Source organism: Doryrhamphus excisus, chromosome 20 (assembly GCF_030265055.1).
Source record: "Doryrhamphus excisus isolate RoL2022-K1 chromosome 20, RoL_Dexc_1.0, whole genome shotgun sequence".
NCBI lineage: Eukaryota > Metazoa > Chordata > Actinopteri > Syngnathiformes > Syngnathidae > Doryrhamphus > Doryrhamphus excisus.
Genome location: NC_080485.1, coordinates 14,922,439 through 14,930,778, shown reverse-complemented (window position 1 = coordinate 14,930,778; position 8,340 = coordinate 14,922,439). Strand labels below are relative to the sequence as shown.

The window sequence follows — 8,340 nt, the reverse complement described above, 5'->3', positions numbered from 1 at the left end:
TTATTATTATTATTAATTTGTTAATTCTTCTTCTTCTTAATAATAATAATAATAATAATTAACAAATTAAATTAAATTAAATTAAATTAAATTAAATTAAATTAAATTAAATTAAATTAAATTAAATTAAATTAAATTAAATTAAATTAAATTAAATTAAATTAAATTAAATTAAATTAAATTAAATTAAATTAAATTAAATTTAATTAAATTTAATTAAATTTAATTAAATTTAATTAAAATGTGCATCAGGTTGGCTCAAGCCATGATGCCAGGTTGTATGTTGAGTTTAAATGAAATACTTTGGAAAGAACAGATGGGCCGTATTCAAACACTCGGTGGGCCGGATGTGGCCCCCGGGCCGTCGTTTGCCCACCCCTGCAGTATGTCATGTGTTTGGAGCAATAATTTATTTTGACAGGCTTACAAAGTCATTGATTGATGCTGATGAGAGAGAGCGTGGGATGTACAGTAATGTCATCAAATAGCAGTAACAAGCTCCCTATACATACGCTAATGATCGTTTCTAAGCCTGTCTACACACGCCGTGGATCTAATCCACAATGTATCCACGGTGCCAGATACAAGCTACAAGTTTGAGGAGGAAAAAGCCCGTGTTTATTCAGGTTTGCTATTTTCACTGATCATCCTTGTCCTCATCCCCTTGAGCTTGCAGCGTACAGACGGAAAACAGACAAACAATTGAGATAAAAATGTATGTTTGCTGCTTTGCTATTTCATATGCTAATAGAAACGTTCCTCTTTCACCTTGGGATGTTTTGCAAATGTGAGCGAACGATTCACCTTTGAGACCAAGGCGTCCCCCAAAGAACAGAGTGGAGAATAAGCTCCGAAATAGAATAGCGTTTGAGTCGGAAGTTCCGCAACTCTCCTTGGATCTTTTATGCAACGTCTTGATTCAAATGCACGTTCCTCTGTAGCAGTGGAGTGTGAAGTCTGCAATTTGCAAGGGCCCAGAGGCTCCAGCTCTCCACGCATAATGAATGGTTAAACTGACAGTCATCAGCCGGTACCGGAGTCGGGGTCCTTTTGCATATAGGAGGTGGCTCCTATCGAGCCTGTGGCAAGTCAATAATGAAATGGGATTTAGAAAAACGGCCAAAGAGGTACCCAGTTGTTACGCTCATTGGGGACAACATGATTTAGTGAGTGTTGGGTTTATTTAGTGTGGACTCCGGTCACACAATTTCGATTTTGATGAGCTTGGACTAGACCTGTGGCTCTTTAGCGCCGCCCTAGTGGCTCCCTGGAACTTTTGGAAAAATGTTTGAAAATGGAAAAATATGGGGGAGAGAAATATATATATTTTTAATATGGTTTATGTAGAAGGACAAACATTCTTAACGTTTTCCAATGCTGTAAAAATATGTGGCGTAAATATTACCTTTCAACATTTCTGTCAACGAAGATTTGCGTCATAGCCTGCGACATACGTTTCTATCAGCAGGGCGGGATGCCAGGTAGGTGGCTGTTGTAAACAAACCGGCGGCTGTGTGATGGGCCATGGATTCCAAAGGGAAAAAGAGAAAAATAACCGAAGAGAACAGAGGATTAAACGTTTCTTGGACCGAATCATTTGCATTTATTGAATTCATCTTACATGCCCGATGTCGAGAAGCTGACCAGTCATGTCCGTAAACGGAAGTCACATTAAACTGGTAAGAACACAATCCTCTGATAGGCACATATTTATTAACAAAGTGGCTGTTTTTATAAAGTGATTTTTGTGAGTATATATTTGGAATGACACTTAGGGATATTATTATGTTTTGTTGCTCGGGTCCTAGTGTTACAGGCATTTGCCTTGGACAGCTATGTAGGGTGGGCTTACCTGACCTTTGAACCAGGAAGTTCGTACGGTGTGAAATGCCTCGGGGCTGGAATGTTAAAATAAAGTTGGTTGGGGCTAATATAGGCTAATATAGCTAATATAGATAATATAGATAATGTAGATAATATAGATACATACAGCATGTTTTGCCTTCGTTATAAGGCTCATATAGGTTTTGAATTTTTGCGGCTCCAGGCATAATTTTTGTTTTTTGGTCCAATATGGCTTTTTCAACATTTTGGGTTGCCGACCCTTGGACTAAACGATATCATCACAGACGTGCAACTCCACTTGGACTTTGACATGAACGACTCGAATCTTCGCTGGGATCTACTTGAGATATTCACTCAATGTATTGTTTACATGTGTCGCCATTCAAAATATTAAGATAACATAATAGTTATTGTGCCATTTCCAGCCTTGACACCATTAAAATGTCCCCCCCGCCCACTTGGACGCCCCTGCTGAGGGGAGTCTCGCTGTGCCACAGTCAAATCAAATGTACTTGGTGTCAATCTGGTCAAAATGATGATATAGATACAGTATTATATATTTATAATTGATGCAGATGTATGTACTCACAGCGTCTTTTGACAGGATTGTATCCACCATTATGAATTTAGAGGCTCCTAATAGACATAAAGGTGCCTGCAAAATCAATATCGCCCAGTTACCAGAGCACCAGTGCATTCCTCTTTCTCCCGGACTCGCTGTCTCTATTACTTTCTCACATTACATGATTTAATTCTCCCACTCGTCTCCGAGTCTCATTAAGACTGCTGCTGTGCTGGATCGCTTTTCCTCTTTTCTGCCCCAGCGCCCCCCTCCCCGCCGTCACTTTGTGCAGCGCCAGAGCTCAATTCAGCACCCTTTTCAATACCTCTCATAAACAATGTGTCAGATGTATAGCCGGGCGGCGGCGGTGGCGGGTCGGAAGTGGGTGAGCGGGAGGCATCCAATTAAAAGCACAATGCATTATGATTCTGCGCCCCCCCCCTCCCCTCCTCTTTATCCGCTCTCCTCTTCCCACTGCTGTCTTCTGAAGCCCTTTTGGATTACATAACAGCTCAGTGTCAAAACAGCCGGCCTGTGGAGGACAAGTTAAGGGGGTCTTCACCAGTGATGCGGACCGCCGACTGGACTCTCCCCATCAGCTTTTGTGCTGCCCCCGTCTCCCCACTCCACGACTCCTCATCCTGCCTCCCCCTCTGTGCCACATGCACACACCCACCAGCCCACCCTCTCCCTGCCTTCCTCCTTCGCACACACACACACACACTTCCACTCAATCATGAATGCACATGGATTGCAGCAGCGGCAGCATCAGCACCGCGAGATGGAGATGTCCGCTGTGAGTACCTATTCCCGGTGAGTGCAGGCACAATGTTGAGTGAGTGTCAGTGTTTGCTGGAGAGAGAGAGAGAGAGAGAGAGAGAGAACTGAATGAAGGGAAGCGCATAAAAGCTATCAGGAGGGCAATGTCTGTCTGCTTTACGCAATCCCATCCGCTAAAATCTTTTACCGGATATGCCACAACTATTCCAGCTGTCACTGCACCGGCTGCCTCTCTCTCGGTCCTCCCCCAGCCTCTGAGAGCTGGACACAACCTCGAACGCACGGATGGACACCCGGCACACAGGGGATCGGCGCTCCCTTGTCCTTTGCACCTGTGATCTGCGTCTCAAGGTAAGAGTTGGGAATCCGCCTCGAGTTGTTGGATGCTTTGGGAACAACTTATACGGATGCAGGAATGAGCAGAAAACGCTGTCTCTGCTTTGTGTTGTGCATGTGTATTTGTGCAGGGAGGGGGGGGGGGCATTTCTGCATCCAGTGCAAGCTTCCCCAGCCCTGTGATGACATTGTATTGCAATTGCACACATGCACCATTTAATTCCATGTAATAACACTGATCATCAAGTACGCCGTGTACCTGTGGGAGGGCAGGAATATTGATGAGTGTTCATTAGTGGCAGCTATTAATTGACTAGTAGAGGCTGCCGGTTATGAGGGAGGACCCCCGGATTTAAGTGCCTTGTGACACATTTACACGGAATGAATTATGTGGTCCCCAAGGCCGACACGAGCTGGCTGGTTTGGGAGTTATTATGACTGATTAGGCACGATCTGGGAACCTCAAGGGTACCGCATCAGTACATACAGAACTGTACTTTTATTTGCCTTCTACATGCGCCCCCCCCGCTCTCTTTTCCGTGCATGTCATCTCCATACCTGAAATGATGGGAAACACAGCAAACAAGGAAGTGGGGGGTGGGTGGTGTTTGGTGCCGAACGCAACTTGCCTTGCTCAGCATTTTCTTTTGCACTTGTTACATAAATCCAGATACGCATCACACTCCATCATCAGGTTGGCTGGTGTGCTCATAGCCCAACCCCCGGATTGCTAGGGTGGATTCATCAGGGTGATGCACAGCGTGGTTGGTGAAGAACGTCAAAATCTTAAAAGACATCCACAAAATTAGGAGAGTGCATTTCATTTCATCGTGTTTTTTTTTTTTCTCTTACTCACCATCTCTGACCTCTACAAGGATATTGTGCCTGGCACTAGCTTGGTGATAAATCTTCCAAAACAATATAATGTAGTAAACTTTCACAAGTGTAGCCTGCATGCATACTGAACAGATACCACTAACTCCGGTATAAGATGTGTGTGTGTGCATATCTTAGACTACATACTTAGCTGCTACAGCACCTTATGGACGGTTAAAGCTTGTCCTTTACAGTGCACTTGAAGGCATCGTTGGTGCAATGTCACACTCTGAAATGTATGCAAGAAAACACTAGCTGCATGCAAAATGACTTACACTGCACAGGAACTAGAGTGGGGGGCGGTAATAGCGGGGTAACGACGCAACCTTGTGTGGCATAGGATACCCCGAGTGACGACATTTCAGTATAGGATGAGCCTCTGTAATGCTATTACTTAAACGTTGCTAAGAAAGGCGAAGCAGGGTTATCCTATGTAAGCATCTACGCTATATAGGCCGACAAGGATATAAGGCGCCACGAGCTAAGCCGCTTCTTTCTTTTTTTCCTTTGCTCGAGACGAGGCTTAAATCATGAGTCAGCAAAGTTTTGAATCTCTCCATAGTTTGGAAAACAGCTCCCCCACCCCTCCAATCCAATTGGCATCCCTTTTTTTTTTTTTTTTTTGAAGAGCTTGCACAACATAGCGGTCACGATAAATCAATGGGTGCACTATAGCTGAAGGTGTATATTTTTAACCCTCCTACATTCAGTATTTTGGCACAAAGAAGCGGAGGGCAATTGGAACAGACAACATGGTCTGCCAGCGCACATAAGGAGATTTCAGAGGATTACTTCTGCAATTTTAGAGTCAATGCATTACTCATAATCCTTTGCATAGCCCAGGCCAAATCAGGGAAGGACCACGGGTCATTAGCAGTGATATACACGACCGCTCAAAAGTTTGGGATCACTTGGTCATTTTTTTTTTTTTTAGATATGGCTTTTTCTTGGCGGTCCTGCTATGAAGTCCAGCATCCTGAAGTCGCCGCTTCACTGTTGATACCAGATATTTGTCTTCTTGCACATTTGTGCATCGTTTTTGTGTCCTTGTTAGACCCGGTTTGTGCTGCTCTCTGAAGGGAGTAGTTAACAGCATGGTAAGAGATTTTAGTTCTATCTGCCAGGTGACGGCCTGTGAGGCGTCTTTGTCTTAAACTACACACTCTCAGATATTTGTCTTCTTGCACAGTTTTGCAGCGTTTTTGTGTCCTTGTTAGACCCGGTTTGTGCTGCTCTCTGAAGGGAGTAGTTAACAGCATGGTAAGAGATTTTAGTTCTAGCTGCCAGGTGACGACCTGTGAGGCGTCTTTGTCTTAAACTACACACTCTCAGATATTTGTCTTCCTGCACAGTTGTGCAGCGTTTTTGTGTCCTTGTTAGACCCAGTTTGTGCTGCTCTCTGAAGGGAGTAGTTAACAGCATGGAAAGAGATTTTAGTTCTAGCTGCCAGGTGACAACCTGTGAGGTGTCTTTGTCTTAAACTACACACTCTCAGATATTTGTCTTCTTGCACAGTGTGCGTCGTTTTTGTGTCCTTGTTAGACCCAGTTCAGACCCAGTTTATGCAAAAATGTAGATCCTTTTTTGAAAATCATCTGATTCATTTGAATTGTTTGGGAAATGGACATTTTTTTGTGAAATGCATGAAAATGTGTTTTTCCTTGGTAAACAAAGACATTTGCAAGTGATCCCGAACTTTTGAGCGGTAATGTAGCTCTGAGGAGGAAAGAGTAGCAAGATTTGGAATGTCGACAAGAAGATTCTCGTCCAGCTAATCAGGATGTATCCTTCATTAAGTCTTTAGGAAGGAGATTTTTTTTCCATTTCATTTTGTGCGATCACCGCTTGGCTGCTTTACATGATTTTTATGACTACATGAGACACTATGTGTGCTCGGAGGGGACGTTGTGCCAAAGTGATTACCCCTTAAGTGGTGCGAGATTGACATTTTTTTTTTTAAATAGTAGAATCCCGTGTGGTATCAAGCTCAAAGCAGAATGTTCTATCCACGAGATTGATTCCGACAGGCAACTTATACTGAAATCAAATTGCACGTCAGGCAGTGCTTTTGAACAAACACCAACCCCCTCCCGCCACATGACAACATTCAGCCGCTCCCGTTTTCAAAGTGTAAATTCAGGAGACGGAGTCGACTATATATTGTTTGTGCATAATGGGGATGAGCTAGCGCTGCGGTTTTATCCTCATCGGGGGCCTGAATTCATTGCGGTGACTTAAGGCCGAGCTGGGTTTCACACAAGATGAAACATGGTTCCCTGTAAATGCATTCGGCGCCCTTAACAGTTTGAATCGAGGTCAGGTCGCAGCGGACGGTCCGCAAGGTGAAACACGTGGCATCGGTCCCAAGGAATCAGGACTCACACTTAAGCGCTCTTCTTCAGGGGCTGAAAACACAAATACACTCTTTTGCAGGCAATGAAACGCTACAAGAATGTAAAGTGATCCCAAACTTTTGAGCGGTAGTGTAGTTAATAGCAATTAGCGATAATAAAACCTTAATAAAAAAAAAATACTCTTCTGCTTACTCATACCTGCTGTTTCCTGCGTTGTTTTTCCATTACAGTGCAGTATTACTTCATCCGCTAAAGTAGGAGGCACTATCTGGCATTGTTATTTGGCCTTGGTGGAGGTCTGAGCTCTTGAGGGGCTCTCATTGTTCACATTTATGTGGTCTCTTGGCTTCCGAGCAGTTTTATTGCTCTCCGGTATAGATCTGCTCGAGATTTCTTTTCTTTCTTTCATATAAATGCAGCAGTGTTGTAATGATATACCGTATAGTATTTCTACTGAGTGGCTGTTTAGGGCTCAATTGAAAGAGGCGGTGGTTTCTTCGCTGTTCTTTTTGTAGCTGCCCATACCTCATATTAATATTACGTTGTGGAACACAGTTTCAGTTACTTTTATTTATGTCTTATTAACTGCGGCACCTCTATGGTATTCTCTGTTGTTCTGAACTTGCTTATACGACACTGAACTACACTTGTATGGTCACCTCTTATTTAACATTTACAGCAGGGGCCAGACTAGGGGCGTCTAAAGTGTGGGCTGGGGGGCCATTTGCAGAATGTGGTTGTTTTTGTTTTTGTTTTTAAATACAATACGAATACAATTCACAAAAAAAAACACACAGCAGTACTTTGTCAATAAAAGTTGTAATTTTACCAGAATAATGTCATAATTGGCTGAGGAAAAATAAAATTTTACTAGCATAAAGTTGAAATATGAAATAATTAATATGGGATTTTTTTCTCTCTAAAGTTGTAGTATGAGAAAAAAACAAATTTAATAAAAATTAAATTAAATTTAATTAAAAATAAATTATTACAAATTATTTTACGGTTTAGTAAATTAGGCTGCAAAAATTTTTTTGCGAGAATTAAGTCAAGCTATGATGGGAATAAATAAATAAAACGACGAGAAAAAAAATTACAAGAAGAGAGTTAAAAGAGAAAAAAAACTAAAAGAGCAGACACCCAAAAATACTCTTTTACTTTTTAGTAAATTACGCTGCAAAAAAACATTTGCGAGAATAAAGTCAAGCTATTATGGGAATAAATGAATAAAATGACAAGAACAAAAATTACAAGAAGTGAGTTAAAATAGAAAAAAAAACTAAAAGAGCAGAAATGGAAAAGAAAGCTGTAAACCAGAAGGTCAAAGTATGAAAAGAAAAAAGTCAGATGAGGAAAAAAGCCACCATTTTAGAATACATTTAGAATAAATATGAAATATCAATAGATATAACTTCTCAAAGTGTCGCATCCTTCCAATTTTTCAGTATGTGAGCCTCAATGGAAAAGGTTTGCCCCCCCTGTATTAGACGTGTTAATACAGGCCACCAAATGGTATGTTCCCAACACATGCTTGGGGTTAAATGACTTATTGTCTTAGTGTCGGAGCAAAGTCATGCAATATTTTCA

General features: G+C 41.9%; 1 protein-coding gene across 4 annotated transcripts in view; it reads left to right on the top strand.

The window, feature by feature from the left end:
- The first annotated feature begins 1,411 nt into the window (after positions 1-1,411).
- The window catches only part of insyn2ab (inhibitory synaptic factor 2Ab), a 41,804-nt gene continuing 34,875 nt past the window's right edge, over positions 1,412-8,340 (top strand). The window contains exons 1-3 of one of the 4 annotated variants that reach the window (XM_058058816.1): positions 1,412-1,679; positions 2,898-3,220; positions 3,398-3,538. The gene's annotated coding sequence lies outside the window, so the exon portion shown is untranslated. Of the gene's footprint in view, positions 3,539-8,340 lie in introns of all 4 variants that reach the window. The other 3 variants (XM_058058818.1, XM_058058817.1, XM_058058815.1) reach the window with 3 other exon arrangements.